This window comes from Lissotriton vulgaris, chromosome 2_1 (genome assembly GCF_964263255.1).
Source record: "Lissotriton vulgaris chromosome 2_1, aLisVul1.2, whole genome shotgun sequence".
In the NCBI taxonomy this organism is placed as follows: domain Eukaryota; kingdom Metazoa; phylum Chordata; class Amphibia; order Caudata; family Salamandridae; genus Lissotriton; species Lissotriton vulgaris.
Window position 1 is genome coordinate 1,039,110,980 of NC_141687.1, and position 16,560 is coordinate 1,039,127,539.

The window sequence follows — 16,560 nt, forward strand, 5'->3', positions numbered from 1 at the left end:
AAAAAAGGGGGGTCCCAAAACACATTTTTCCCATGTTAATTTCCATAGGGCGGTTGGCCTCACTTTTAGCTCGAACGGCTGAATGGATTTGCACGAAACTTGGCAAAATTGTAGGGACTGTTAGCCCGATGTGCCTTTGCTAGGTCTCAATATATGTGCTCCAGTGGATTTTGAGTAATTTAGGTTCAAAAAAAGATATATATCTGGGCGGAGCCTAACCACACATCTGATCTGATTGGCTGTCAGCACTTCATCCAAGAAGTGTTGGCAGCCATCTTGGGACCAATATACATGATAGCACCTCATTAAAAAGCATTGTAGTTAATATAGGGTTTTAGGACTTTAGTTACATTATAAATCATTTGTTGATGGTACCATACTCGTTTTAGGAATTGTGGTGGGTTCTAAGGTGATTTTACCATGTGAAAAAACCTTCTGCTGTGATATCATGAATATTGTTTGAAAGAAAACTAATATCTCATGATTTTCCCACAGTGGTTTGGAAGGGGATCTATAAGCTAAACTGAAAGCATATTTTCTGTAAATTCACATTATCTTTCTCAGTCATGTGAAAATGAAGTCTGACATTCTCAGTAACACATGTACATCCAACAAGGACAGAGACTGTCAGTTGATTCCTTTGTGTTCTACTGCAGCCTCCTAGAGTGTTCTAAAGAACAACTAGAGCGCTAACAGTCCTACTTATTACAAAGGTATGGCACACCTGAAGCCATCTTGATTGGAATAAAGTGGTAACTCTTAAAACATTTAATTTAAAAAGAAACAACATGAGGGGGTATACTTTGCCATAGAAAGTATGATTAGTGCTGCAGAATGAAAAATTAGGGCACATTTTGAGTGACTTCTCAAATCCTTTTCTATTTCATTAAAACATTCTGACATGCAGTCTCCCAAAATGGCCACCAGAGACAAAAGAGCCCAAATGTAGCCCAAATATCACCCAGATGTAGCCCAAGTATAGCCCAATGACAGAATGTCCCAGAGTGTTCTAAAGAACAACTAGAGCGCTAACAGTCCTACTTATTACAAAGGTATGGCACACCTGAAGCCATCTTGATTGGAATAAAGTGGTAACTCTTAAAACATTTAATTTAAAAAGAAACAACATGAGGGGGTATATTTTGCCATAGAAAGTATGATTAGTGCTGCAGAATGAAAAATTAGGGCACATTTTGAGTGACTTCTCAAATCCTTTTCTATTTCATTAAAACATTCTGACATGCAGTCTCCCAAAATGGCCACCAGAGACAAAAGAGCCCAAATGTAGCCCAAATATCACCCAGATGTAGCCCAACTATAGCCCAATGACAGAATGTCCCAGAGTGTTCTAAAGAACAACTAGAGCGCTACCAGTCCTACTTATTACAAAGGTATAGCACACCTGGAGCCATCGTGATGGGAATAAAGTGGTAACTCTTAAAACATTTAATTTAAAAAGGAACAAAATGAGGGGGTATGTTATGCAATAGAAGGTATTATTAGTGCTGCAGAAAGAAAAATTAGGGCACATTTTGAGTGACTTTTCAAATCTTCTTCTATTTCATTAAAAAATTCTGACATGCAGTCTCCCAAAATGGCCACCAGAGACAAAAGAGCCCAAATGTAGCCCAAATATCACCCAGATGTAGCCCAAGTATAGCCCAATGACAGAATGTCCCAGAGTGTTCTAAAGAACAACTAGAGCGCTAACAGTCCTACTTATTACAAAGGTATGGCACACCTGAAGCCATCTTGATTGGAATAAAGTGGTAACTCTTAAAACATTTAATTTAAAAAGGAACAAAATGAGGGGGTATATTTTGCCATATGAATTATGATTAGTGCTGCAGAAAGGAAAATTAGGGCACATTTTGAGTGACTTCTCAAACCCTCTTCAATTTCATTAAAAAATTCTGACATACAGTCTCCCAAGATGGCCACCAGAGACAAAAGAGCCTAAATGTAGCCCAAATATCACCCAGATGTACCCCAAGTATAGCCCAATGACAGAATGTCCCAGAGTGTTCTAAAGAACAACTAGAGCGCTAACAGTCTTACTTATGACAAAAGTATGGCACACCAGAAGCCATCTTGATTGGAATGAAGTGGTAAGTCTGAAACACTCAATTTAAAAAGGAACAACGTGAGGGGGTTAATTTTGCCATAGAAAGTATGATTAGTGCTTCAGAAAGAAAAATTAGGGATCATTTTGAGTGACTTCTCAAATCCTCTTCTATTTCATTAAAAAAATTCTGACATGCAGACTGAAACATGCACTTTGAATACCAGCAGCAGACGTCCCTGGTGAGCAGTAGCTTTACTACAGTGATCTAATGTGCAACTAGAGTGCTAACATTCAGAATTTATGGCAAATGTGTGACACATCTGAATGCCTTCTTGATGGAACCAAAGTAAACAAGCATTGAAAATGCAATAGATCTCGCCCTCGTTTAAGTTAAAGCCATTCTGTTTGTAATGAGGTGGTTTTTTAGCTTTGCTTTTATTAGTGTTTTTTCAACCTTCATGTAAATAACATGCATCTGTATGCATATAAGTATATGTATGCATGCATTTATGTTTGTATTTATATAGATATACAGATGATATATGTTTATATATGTATGTATATATATATATTCACTGAAAAAACCATAGGCTATAGACCATATATAGTTAGGAATTAGCATTTACAAAACCTTGAAAATTCACTGAAAAAACCATAGGTTATAGACCATATATAGTTAGGAATTATCATTTACAAAACCTTGAAAATTCACTGAAAAAACCATAGGTTATAGACCATATATAGTTAGGAATTCGCATTTACAAAACCTTATTTTACTCACACAAAACCATTGAAATTCCATATATAGTTAGTTGCACTAACTATATATCGCGCACCCGCAATCCACTGCTGATGATGTCACATATTACATCATTCATGACATGGTCAGTGACATCACTGATGACATCACTGATGACATCTCAAATGACATCACTGATGACAACATCCAGTGACTGTATGTTTCTGTAAAGTTAAAATATGTCTTACATATTGAAGAATGAGTGGATGTATAAGTGTCTGGATGAAGGATTTAGTAGGTGCATGACTGACTGTATGAGTGAGTGATTAAATGTGTCTCACTGAGTGCATGGGTTAGTGACTAAACTGTCTTAATTTGTGCATCATTATGTCTGTTGTTCTGTAAACTGTTGCATGTGTTGATAAGTAGCTATATGAGTAACTATATGGGTTATTGATTGGTTGCCCAAGTATTTGTATGGGAGACTGAGTGTGTGTGTGGGTGGCTGGGAGGTGTATGACTCTGTGCATAGATGTGTGAGCAGTTGATTCACTAGATGTATGGTTTCAAAAGTGCATGTGGAAACAGCTGTATGGGCGGTTGACTGTGTGCATGAGTGTATTGGTGAGTGAATGGATATCTCAGTGCTACATGTCAAAGTAAGTACATATGTAAAACACAGTACATGTGAGAGTTGACATATATAAATAACTGTGCATAAGAGCCAGTGAATGTGTGAGTGGCTGTATGGATCATTGTGAACTTGTATCAGGGATTGTATAAGAGAGTAAATATGTGTTAGTATATGTTTGAATAAGTAAAGTTTGTATAACTGTATAGTTGAGGAAATGGAGGTGTGATTGATTCTTTGCATGACTGACTAGGTGTGTGAGTAACTCCATGGATGAGTGACAGTCTGTGAGTGTCTGTTTACACTGATTGTAGCTAAGGTTATATTAGAGTCTGAAGAGGTTCATCGTATTATCACATGAATGATATCATCAGTGATGTGATCAGTAATGTCAAATGAGATGTCATCAGTGATGTCATCAGTGATGTCATTTGAGATGTCATCAGTGATGTCATTTGAGATGTCATCAGTGATGTCATCAGTGATGTCACTGACCATGTCATGAATGATGTAATATGTGACATCATCAGCAGTGGATTGCGGGTGCGCGATATATAGTTAGTGCAACTAACTATATATGGAATTTCAATGGTTTTGTGTGAGTAAAATAAGGTTTTGTAAATGCGAATTCCTAACTATATATGGTCTATAACCTATGGTTTTTTCAGTGAATTTTCAAGATTTTGTAAATGATAATTCCTAACTATATATGGTCTATAACCTATGGTTTTTTCAGTGAATATATATATATATATATTACCTACTGGCGGTCGCAAGTAGATATATATAGTTAGGATTTTTTTCCTATGGGATTTTTGAAAATTCTATGTTGAATAACTTTGGCGTTTGTGGACGGAATTGGCTGAAATTTTCAGGAAAATGCCACATTTTCTTTCTGAGCAGCCCATAAAAATTTGGGGGGGTTTCGTCAAGGGGGGGCCGAGAAAAAAGGGGGTCCCAAAACGCGTTTTTCCCATTCATTTTTCCGTAGGGCGGTTGGAATCACTTTTAGTTCGAACGGCTGAATGGATTTACACGAAACTTGGCAAAATTGTAGATATGGTTTGCCCGACGTGCCTTTGCTATGTCTCAATATATGTGCTCCAGTGGAGTTTGAGAAATTAACGTTTTTAAAAACAGATATATCTGTAACAGCGCTCCGGTTAGCGCTCCGGTTCGCGTACCTGACGTGTAACGGAACTTCGCGAAGCGAAGCTGATTGGCTCTCCGGTGTCTGTTAACATTCTAAACAGTCCGGAATGGCCGCCATCTTGTCTCTCGGTAGGATCGAGAGACAAGAGGTGGAGAAAAACGAAGGGGGAATTTAATGAAAGGGGTCAAGGTAGACCCCTCCTGACCCCCTAGGATTGATGAGGGGGATATTAAAGTGCCCCGCGTAGCTTACCGGTAGCGTAACGGGAGTTCGCCATTTTGTGTTTCAGTCGAATTTAATCACAAGATGGCGGAAAAACAATGTGGGGAAATGAGTATAAGGGGGCACGGGAGATGTATTCTGACCCACTAGGTTTTCTGAGGGTGGCTGAGGAGGCTCATATATGTCGGGAAAAAAAATTGAATTTTTCGCGCGGTTAGCTGCCGGTACGCGAACTGGGTAGCGAACCGGGAAGCGAACATAAGTGAAAATTAGTGAAAAAAGGTACATTCGAAATTTTAAAAGAGTAATTATAGTTAAGGTAGCTCTGAAAAGAGCTTTTGCGTTCTGTGTAAGTTCTAGGTCCTGTTTGACTATGTTATCTTTTGTTTCACGATAGGAAGAAGTCTTGTCTCCTTTCATCCAGCGAACACTGGAGTACAAAGGTTCCTGGTAGATATGTGACTTTTCATAAGCACAATTTTTTATTGTTCCTCATATCACCAATTTTTGTTAGTTGCAGTAGCAAGGTTATACAAAAGGTCCTGAAGAAAGCCGGGGCAGTTCCCCCATAGGCTGAAACATGTCGACCATCTTGCTTAGCGCCACAGGGTAGTATCTAATCACCTGGCGTGTTTTTAAACCCTTGACACCTAGACCTTTATGTTTTGAAAAATTCTTGAGTCTGAGTAGTCAATTTTATTCACCTTTAATTTTTGAGCACTGCACTTTATCAATTTTATTACATTGAGGAACAATGTTCATAGAGTTTCTATGTTACCCTGGCACTAAATGGCCGGGAGATTGTTTGAATATTTATCAAATCCTAAATGATGAAACTCCGCCAAATGGGTGGTCTGATGGGATTTATTCAAACCTCTGTAACTTAACAGCCTTTGGCTTCACCTATAATCCTTTCCAACTGTTTCACATCCGCCTGTTCAGACACACACCCCCTCCTGACTAGGTCTACTCTTTCTGTTGTCATGACTTATAAGTAGGTACCAATATACAGTCTTAAATTTTGTATGACAACTCTGTTTCCCTCATCTGAGAAGTGCACACCATCTCCTCTGTAGATATCTTGCATGTAGTAACGCAAGTTATTGTTGTAGATGGCGCCCATTCCATGGTCTCTCATATAAGCTGAAACAGACTTATTTACATGCTTCCTCGCTTTCTCAATTTGTGGACAAATTTGATTGGACCACCTCCATTTCTGTCTTTGGCATATATTTGAATATATCCGGAGCGCTTCCGGGTGCGCTAACGCGGCGCGTCATAAGACGCATTACGCGGTAACGCGATACGTCGCGCTTACGCGACGCGTCACGATGTTGCTTTCTAATGCGGTAGTTGCGCTAACGGAATGTTTACCGGTTCGCGGACCGGGTCGCGGAACAAAATGAAGTTAACGGGAAGCTGCCCGGTTCGCGGACCGGCAGCGAAACAAAAAAAATAATTAAAAAAATATATAAATAAAAAAATTATATTACAAAATTATAAAATATATTTTTGAATTAGAATAAGAATATATTTTACAGCTTTTGATATTTGCTATTAAAAAACCATTGAAATTCACTGAAAAAACCATAGGTTATAGACCATATATAGTTAGGAATTAGCATTTACAAAATACAGTCACTGGATGTTGTCATCAGTGATGTCATCAGTGATGTCACTGACCATGTCATGAATGATGTAATATGTGACATAATCAGCAGTGGATTGCGGGTGCGCGATATATAGTTAGTGCAACTAACTATATATGCGAATTTCAATGGTTTTGTGCGAGTAAAATAAGGTTTTGTAAATGCTAATTCCTAACTACCTAACTATATATGGTCTATAACCTATGGTTTTTTCAGTGAATATATATATATATATATATATATATATATATATATATATATATATATATATATATATATACATACATATGTGCCCCATTGTCTTTTAGTCTGGAAGAAACAACGGCAGCAATAGATGTAGTAAAATCAGGGAAGGCTCCCAGTCCTGACAATATACCTGCCGATTTATAGAAACATAACAAGGAGGTTTGGGGCCCTTATATTAATTTGTTGTGTAACTCCGTCGCCGCGGCTGCATCTATACCAGAAACATACAGAGGGGCAGAGATCACAACTATTTTTAAAAAGGGTGAGCGCCATAACCCATCACACTACCGACCAATTAGTTTAATAGACGTTTTACAGAAGATATATGCAAGGCACATTTTAAACAAATTGACCGATTGGATTGAGGAACACAATATTTTATGGCATTATAAGGCAGGTTTTAGAACAAAGACTAGTACGACTGATCAGGTTTTTAGATTGCTTTGTATAGCCTGGAAATATACAATATTCAGGAAGGGTCACTTATATATTGCCTTTGTGGACTTAAAAATAGCGTTTGACCTCATCCCCAGAAATCTCCTCTAGAAGTCTTTAAAAAACCAGGGGGTACCGGGAGAAATTCTCCTGCAGATAATAATACTGCATGAAGATAACTGTGCAAGGATTAATTGGGGTCCATTGGGTGAACTTACTGAGCCTATTCATGTAAAAAAGGGGGTAAGGCAGGGATATGTGTTGGTCCCTACTTTATTCTTGCTATACATCAACGACATCCCTGAATACCTTCTGGGTTGTGAACATGACTCTCCCAAGCTAGGGGGGGGGTGCCTATACCGGCACTCCTCTTAGCTGATGACACGATTTTAATTTCCCAAACCCCTAAAGGCCTGCAAAGTTTAATAAATATTTTCGGGATATATTGTGAAGCTAAGGGTTTAGAAGTACATGCTTGTAAAACTAAATATATGGCAGTTAATCCACACAAAACTTTTAGAGAAAACGTAACTGTCAATAAACAGAAGATAGAGTATGTGCACGATTTTAACTATTTAGGTATTACTTTGGATACAAAAATGACTTGGAGACCAAAGTTAGAAAAAGTAAAACTGTACTACTCCAAAATACCCTCCCAATAATAAGAACAGTTGAAAGTAGTTTGTCTAAAGCAGTTTCACCTGCTCTTGAAGTATATAAATACAAGGCGCAATCGGCATCATTATACGGGGTAGAGCTGTGGGGTCCAGGGAAAAATGATACGTTCAAGGTGGGTGAAAACAAGTTTCTGAGGAAATTTCTAAGCCTTCCGATTCGTACACCGCTAACCCCAGTTTTAATGGACCTACATTTTCACCATACAGACGATCAGGCAAACCTAAGGCCACTATTATTTTGGGTCTGCCTGCGGTCTACAGATGAACTTATTCATTACAGAGAGGGGCTTGAGGAAATTTTAAGACTCAAAGGAGGTACTCGCTTGACTTGGTTAAAGTACATACATGACTGGTTTTTTTAATTGGGACTTAAGCCACTTTTGGGAAGAGCCCTCTGGCCTGACCATGGCTTCCAAAAAGGGTTTAAAGCAGACTTATTGGTCCTTTGTACAAGATCTTTCGTCTCACTCCTTTACTGTGGGCTCATGTCAGCACAGTGCCTCCTAATAATAACGATCTGGAAGTTTGAGCCGTTCTTAGACGAAATACAACCACAGTTAGCTAAATCTCTATATTTGAAATTTCTGTATGGTGTCCTGCAGATAAAGGCAAACACAGTGAAATGGAAGTCAGGTGAAGCAGTGGAGGGTAGATGCGTTTTATGTGACATAGGCTCAATAGAAAACAAGTTGCATCTATTGTTCTTCTGCCCAGCCTATTTATGATGTAGGAAATGGATTAAACCCATTTGCCGACTCCTTGGTATTAGATCTTGCAGAAAGATTACTACGATCAGATACCCCCAAACAGTGTTTTTAGCGTCAGTAGGTACCTGTTTGGTGTAAGCTTAATAAGGAAAAGGGAAGACCTGAAATGTTAGGTTGCTACTAGAAACATAATGAATTTGGCACATGCACTTTATGGTTATAAAATGAAATGCATAATTACCTATAGACTAGTCTTTACACTTATTATTGAAACAAGTGTCATTATCCTAGATGTATGTATTGAATTATATAGCTGAATTTTAATTTTAAATTTTATGTCATAAATGATGTAATATGTGACGTCATCAGCAGTGCATTGCGGTGGCGCGAGTCATAGTTAGCTGAGCTAACTATAACAGGGGAATTTCTATTGTTTTGTATGAGTGAAATGTCCAACTAACTATAACGTCCATGAAACCTATGTTTTTTTCAGTGAATTTCGAAGGTTTTTAAATGTTAATTTCATATGTTAATATTTATAAAACCAATATTTTTGTACAATATTTTGCAGCTCTATTATCCTTTTTTTAACTTTTAAAGTTATGTAATATTATATATATATATACCCAAAAATATATATATATAATTTTTTCTTTTTTTTTGAGAAAACTAAAGTCCCGTACCGGTAGTCTACCAAGCTCCATCAGCAAGCGAATCCTGTCCACCATATTGAAATGATGAGCATATCCGACGGGTTTGTGGCACCTTGTTCCGCGTAACAACATATACGTATGAGGTACAGCCAGCTGCTAGTTTGGTATGCAACAGGGATGCAGTACCAAGTTGCACGTTACGTCATGTACTTATGGGGTCGTGCCAGCTGCGCATTACGTATGCAGCGACTGTACGCTGCCAGGCCCTATCTTACATCATAGACTTATGGTGTCACGCTGGGTACTTCAAAACAAAAAGGAAGTGTAGAGGAAATGATAGAATCACCCTCCTGGTCGATCCATATAAACAAAGAGATTCTATCAAGAAAAGTGCAAGTGTTAATTTTTAGGATTTTTTTATTAATTTAAAGGGAAGTTGGCTCTTCATCAGACCAGTGGGATGAAGGCACTATGTGCTTTTAAAATACCCCTCACACACTAAGAATCCCTTAGTGTCATGCTTCATCATGGGGGTCTTCCCGTTCCTCTACGGGGCGGGGCGTGCTACGACCTACGAGCTACGCGGGAGCACTTTTATTTTGTGGTGAATGACTATGTGTTAGTGCAGTGACAGTGGAGGTAGTGAGGTGTAGGGACCTGGTGATGTGATTAAAAAAGGGTTTAAAAATTCCCTGGCTAGTGGAAAAAAAAATGTTATTCGCTTCCCTGGCTGGGAATGTTAAAAAGGGGTTGTGAGGTAGGGCTGTTGGCACCTACCAGGTCGACATGTTTCACAGACAGTCCCCTACTGTCTGATCATCAGGACCTCTGGTGGTTCCTACTAGGAGGTACTCAGTTCTAAATAGTTTTGCCTAGAGTCCTACAAACCGATAGCAAAAATAAGCTGCCAGTTTTTGTGCTTCAGGGCATGAGTTGGCCCGGAGTGAAGCTTGAAAAAAATGAAAAAAGACGCACTGGTCTCTGAAAGAGAAATGAAAAGGAAAAATAACAGAATGAAAATATTCATAGCACATGGTTAGTTTAGACCTTGTCATTGAATTTTAAACGCATGCATTTCTCGGCAGTATTTAGGAAGGTGGCTACTACCATTTTTCGTAGAACAAACACACGTATAATCTCGACACACATACAACAGTGACTCACAAAAGGGACTAACACCCATTATTACCAATGTCTCGGTTTTTTGTTGACAAATGTTTTGCGATCGGTTTACTCGCTTTCCGAGTTGCGATTGCAAGGTGTAAGGAAAGAGCGGAGATATATACAAAATATACATACTTTCTCAGTTCTGAGTGTGTACCTCATGAGCCGGCTGAAACGAGGGTTTTTCAACGCGGTCAACTAAAAAGGATAAATAGAGCCGCATCCTCTCGTTAGACGGCTTTGTTCACGGGAGCCTATTTTACCTTATTGTTTTTGAAGATCTGTTGCGCTCGGCTGTTGTTCACAGTCGATTTACTTACTTAACCGCTGATCGACAGTGCTTTATTCCTACCCCCGTGCCGCTCCGAGGAGAACATCAGCTTCACCTCGCTCTCATCTTTTTATGCATGCCGGTTTTGCAATGTCATCGGCATTGTTTTGTTTTTCAACTACTAGTCTGCTAACCCAAAATGGCCGCTTGTTTTTGGAACACTTCCTGGTTGGAATGGAAGTAGTGTTTTTTCTTTGTCTATCGGTTACAATCATTTTTCGGAGGAGAAATTATTTTTGGTTGTTGGAAAGTAGTAGTATAACCCCAAAAGGGTTGTTGCATATGCAGATAGGGTTTTTGAATTAGGTTCTTTTCAGAGAGAGGAAATCAATTGTGTTCAGTATTGTATCATAGTCGACCCCAGGGTATATCGTCATTTAGGCCGTTTTTATTTGATTTAATTCTGAACACCCATCTTTGTTCTTTTTCTAGGAGTTGTTCCTCTCTGGCAACCAATTCAATTATTGTCCATGACATTTCTTCTGCTTTGTGACCCATTTCCAAGAAGTGGTTGGTTAGTTTGGTACTGGATTTTTTACATTTGACTGTGCTCTTATGCTCACCTATCCTCGTCTTGATGGCTCTGCTGGCCATTCCTACATACTCCATATTACATGGACACTTTGTCAAGTATATTGCATTGGAGCTGTTGCAGTTGCTGAAGTTTCTTTGCTCCCAAACTGTGCCATCGTAGGTCATAGCACGCCCCGCCCCGTAGAGGGACGGGAAGACCCCCATGATGAAGCATGACACTAAGGGATTCTTAGTGTGTGAGGGGTATTTTAAAAGCACATAGTGCCTTCATCCCACTGGTCTGATGAAGAGCCAACTTCCCTTTAAATTAATAAAAAATCCTAAAAATTAACACTTGCACTTTTCTTGATAGAATCTCTTTGTTTATATGTCACGCTGGGTACGCCATTCCTTCATTTGCTTTTTATGTCTCAAAAGTATATGTAAATAACTTTAAACTGTATATCAGACCAAGCGATAATCTAAAATATTTTAAACATTTATATACTTCTAACTGTAATAAACTTATATTATTGTAAATATATTTTCTCAAAATCGCGTCGGGTGTAGTCTCCTTGCTCGCTGAGTTTGCGGTTGTCATGTGACCTTAAAAAATAGCATTTCATTAGTTCATAAAATTTCCCATTGTAGCAGTTGCAAAACGCCACCCATTTTAGTCATTCTCTCTGCAGCATTTGATGAGATGCACCTCTTCTGCTTAGAGAGCATTTTTGAAACTTTTTGCTATGTACACATATCTTACACTACACACAACATGCAACCACCAACTTCATCAATGTTCATCATCTGTAAAGTAGCCTTCCACCTGTGATACCCACACACCAAAAAGTTACATAACCAACGTTTTCCGAACTACCAGAGGTAACATGGTTGCATACTCTGTCCACAGCACAATGTAATGTAGGACGGCCCAGGGGCAGTATCATGCATAGATAATGAGCAGACGGACACAGATAGATTGTTTGAAGTGGGTACGGGCACATGCCCTCAACACCTTTTTATTACCAGAGCCACATATCAAATGATGTCTGTGAAGGATGCGTGTGGAGTGAGTGTAAACCAGCCCTCAGGGAATGGTTGCTGCTACCATCAACTACAACAGTAATCACTGGAACACATACAGACATTCAATAATAAAAGAATCAATAGTTTGTGCTGCAGTAAGTAGGGACAGTAGATGTGAAATAATACTGAAAAATATTATATTGTAAAGGAACCACAACTTGTGGTATACTAAGACACAATCAATAAATCTGAAATAATACACAAAAAGATTGTATCATAAAGGGTCCATCTGTTCTAGTGCACTCAGATAGCCACATCAAAAGCATTCAGCATGTGCACAGCCAGTGATGATGCGTGCTGCGGGCGGGCTGTACTCGGAGTAATATCTGTTGACATCAACAGAGCATCATCTGCAATAGCAACTCGATCTGAATTGTGAACCCTGGTGTCTGCAGTGTAGGCCAGAGTGAGCAGTCAGCAAGGGCCCATAGCTACATAAGGTGGACTTGAGCTACACAGTTTGTCATACGCGAAGCAGCAAAAAGCGTGTGTGGAGCCTGCGATGATGCATATGCGTGGTGCGGACAGAGCGCACTGCAGCAATGTATTTTCCTACAGGACTACCTCATCTACGATACCCACTTGATCTAAATTGTGAATACTGCTGTCTGCAGTGTTAATTGAAGGCAGTACTCACACAGACAACCATGAATACTTTTTCTCACTTCTTCACAAAATACAACAACATGAATTACAGAAAACTGCAATAAATAAATAAAAAAAATGAATTCTGATTCCTGCTATCCACAGTGTAGACAATTCAGTGTTCCTTTGAACTTGCAAGATGAATCTGGTCATTGTAGTAAACCTATAAGTCATCTAAAAAAATAATTTCAATAGACATTCTATTTACGTGACAACTGGATTCTGTAATTAAACAATCACCACTTAATCTCAATTGTGAGCCCTCCTGACCGCAGTGTAGGCCAGGGGCACTATTCATTAACGCCTCACAGACACGTATGATTGAATTCAAAAGCATGGAGTTGGTTGTACCAGATCGGAGGGGGTACACAGAAATAATTACAGACTTTAACTTCTAACATCCTCAATCATAGAATCAAGAGCCCGTTTCACTGTTCGGACCTGCTGCACCGCAGTGTACTCCACCGACTGGTGTCAACCAAGCACAATAATCATGTGCAACAGTTAGCTATGCAAGCACAGACTCTGATGCACCTCAACGGAAGGAGATATGTGAAAACAAACATCATCCATTGTGGGATTAAGACGCCGTTCCACTGTTGGGACCTAGAGTTGGTTGCACCTGGTCGGAGGTGGTACACAAAAATAACCACAGACTTTAACTTCTGACATCCTCAATCATAGAATCAAGACCCCGTTTCAATGTTCGGACCTGCTGTACCAGGGTGTAGTCCAGCGACTACAGTCAACCAAACCCAATAATCCTGTACAGCAGTTAGCTACGGAAGCACAGAGTGTGATGCACCTCAACGGAGGTAGTTCTGTGAAAAGCAAGCAGCAGGTAATATCGGACATCGTCCACTGTGGGATCAAGACACTGTTTCATTGTTGGGATCTAGAGTTGGTTGCACCTGTTTGAAGGGAGTACACTCTCAGATGCAGTTATAACATTGTCCATTGTGGCATCAAGACACAGTTCCACTGTTGGTACCTGTTCGACTACTGTAATACTAGTATACATTACTAGTATACAGAGCACTCAGCGCTGCTAGGCCTCAGGCTGAGCGCTGTGTGCCTGTGTCGTGGTAGCCAGCGTTGATCTCAGGAGCCTTCTGAGCTCCAACACCATGGCCCAGGAGCTTCCACCGACAAATGGTGGGCCCTCTTTCACATACAGCGATGTCGAAAGATGAACTGTGGGCCGTATGTGCATCGCAGCGGCCATGACGGTCTCTAAGTACCAGCAGGCTGAGAGCATCATTCACGGAGCCACCTTCGTTCACAGGGTTAACCTTGTGGCACTGTAAACTGCGCAGACCAGGCAGACATGTTCGCCCTTCCAGAAGAGAAACACACCCAGAGAAACATGCCTTTTATTCATACCCCTACGCTAGCCTTGCATATGCTGAGCCAGCCCACCACGCTAAAGATTTGGGGGGGAGGGGGCACGTACATGCTATGTTTCCATAATCTTCCCTACTGACTGTACTATCATGGTAGCGTCCACTGTCCACTTCCTTCAATTCACCATCAGTGTACATTGACATGTTCATGTCTGTGCTCTGCATACTGAAGTCTGTCAGGCACATCCAGTCAACACTTTGCATTGTATACTTTTATAATCGAGAATCACTTGCCACCTTCACACATACTTTGCTCCCATCTGTCCCCGCATTCTGCATTGTGTGGCAGAGGTGCCATGCCATGTTTGGTTTGTGTACATGGCTAGCCACGGTTCCCACAGTACGTAGTGTTGTTGTGTCTGCTAGGTGTACATGTTGTTTGTCATGTTGTATGTGATTATACAAGACAGCACGTTTATACATGACCAGTGGTTTCTCCCATTTACATATCGCTGTCTTAAAGAGCATACAGAAGTTTTTTCTCACAGGTTAAAACTGTGACCACAATGGCAGTCATTCATTACTGTCCAAGAATGTCCAACTACACGTCGTTTCTAAGTTTACAGCCCCCAATCTTGCGTGCTTTATTAAAAGCATGCCAACTCCCATAATTAGAACAACATTCACACAGCTTTCTAATGGCAGTTATCTGCTTCTCAGTAGCATCCACTCCTACGGAGTGTAAGCTGGCATACCGTATGTCCTTACTGTTTCAGACCGAGTAACTTCCTGTGGCAATGTTTATTCCCACCCACACAAAGTAACTCCCAAACTTCAGCTTGGCCTTCAATCCCTACTTTGAAAACAGATTTTATTAAACTAACCAAACTGAAAGCTCTTTTGTTCAGAACAGAAGTGTCCCTCACGGCTGCAAAAGAAATGTATCGACTGCAGACAACACAAACTTCAGGTAAAATACAGTACATTTTAAATACAAACCTCTCGTTACAGTTTGTGAGTTGTTACACAATTTTCAACACATCTGACACTCAAGGTCTGGCTCACTTTTTTATCATGGTCTTCTCAGGCCTTCTCACAGCCGTTCAAACTGTTTTTGGTATAATAACAGACTTCATTTATTCGATCATCTCTGGAATAACAGGAACCGTGCCCATAATTCTTGCTCTGTTTGCGGCCATCCTACTACTATTTTTGCTTGTAAAAAATGTTTGTGCTCCCTGTGGTAACAACCATGTCTGACAGAATACGCCTCTACGCAAAGCTACATCAATACCGTGAAAAATGGAATTACTTTTCGGCTGCCTGACTCTAGCTATTATCGGAGCCAGATACAACATGACATTTATGTACACATATGCAATCTGCGTGCAACCATCTTTTTATTGCAAAACTTTGCCATTCGACTGGCAAATGGATCTATGCCTTGCCAATATCCCAACAATTGCTCCCGATATCCGGCAGCTAATGCAGTATCTTGAAAACCATGAACTTGATTGTTCGGACACTGGAGTAATGGCGGATGCCACGCAAAAAGGTATTGTGGCATAGGATTTCTGCGCAGCCGCAAAAGATCTCCTGCAACGTGCGACCTTTGACAACATCACAGATTGCCTGCCAATTCAAATTGCCACTCCAACATTCGAGGGACATTACAGTCCCTTTGAGGATATGAATTGGATTGCTTCACTTTTCTTACACCATGGCAAGAATGACCTCTTGGAACATTACGCATCTCAAGCCGCTGAAGAACTTTCGGATTTCAATCTCCAAGACTTGTAAGAAACTCACGTTATTCTTGGATTGATTTTTTTTCCATCTTTTTTTACTTTTTCCTTTAAATTTTTTTTATACACTTCAATTGTACTACTTTCATATAATAACTTTATAAGTATGCTCACGCATTTGAACTCTGTTTTCATTATTGCCCCTTACGTCTCCAAGCTAACCAGGGATCGGTGATGTACGGCCCATGTAAATACGCTATTTACTTGCTAAATGAACCTAAACCCGACATCCATTTTGAAACCATGTCTATTCTTTGTGCATACGTCTCTCTGCCTGCCTGTTATCCACAAAGCCCTTTCACACACATTTACTCTTCCTCAGCCTGTGCTCACAAGCTGCCGATGAAGATCAAAAAATACAACATTGTTTAGGAACTAGTTGGCACACTGTGGGAATCGTATCCTACCTTTATTTTCATTATTCAATTTAGTCATTCATGTGTAATAGCTATTGTTCATGTCCCATGGAACTGTAGCATGTAATGTAGAATTCACT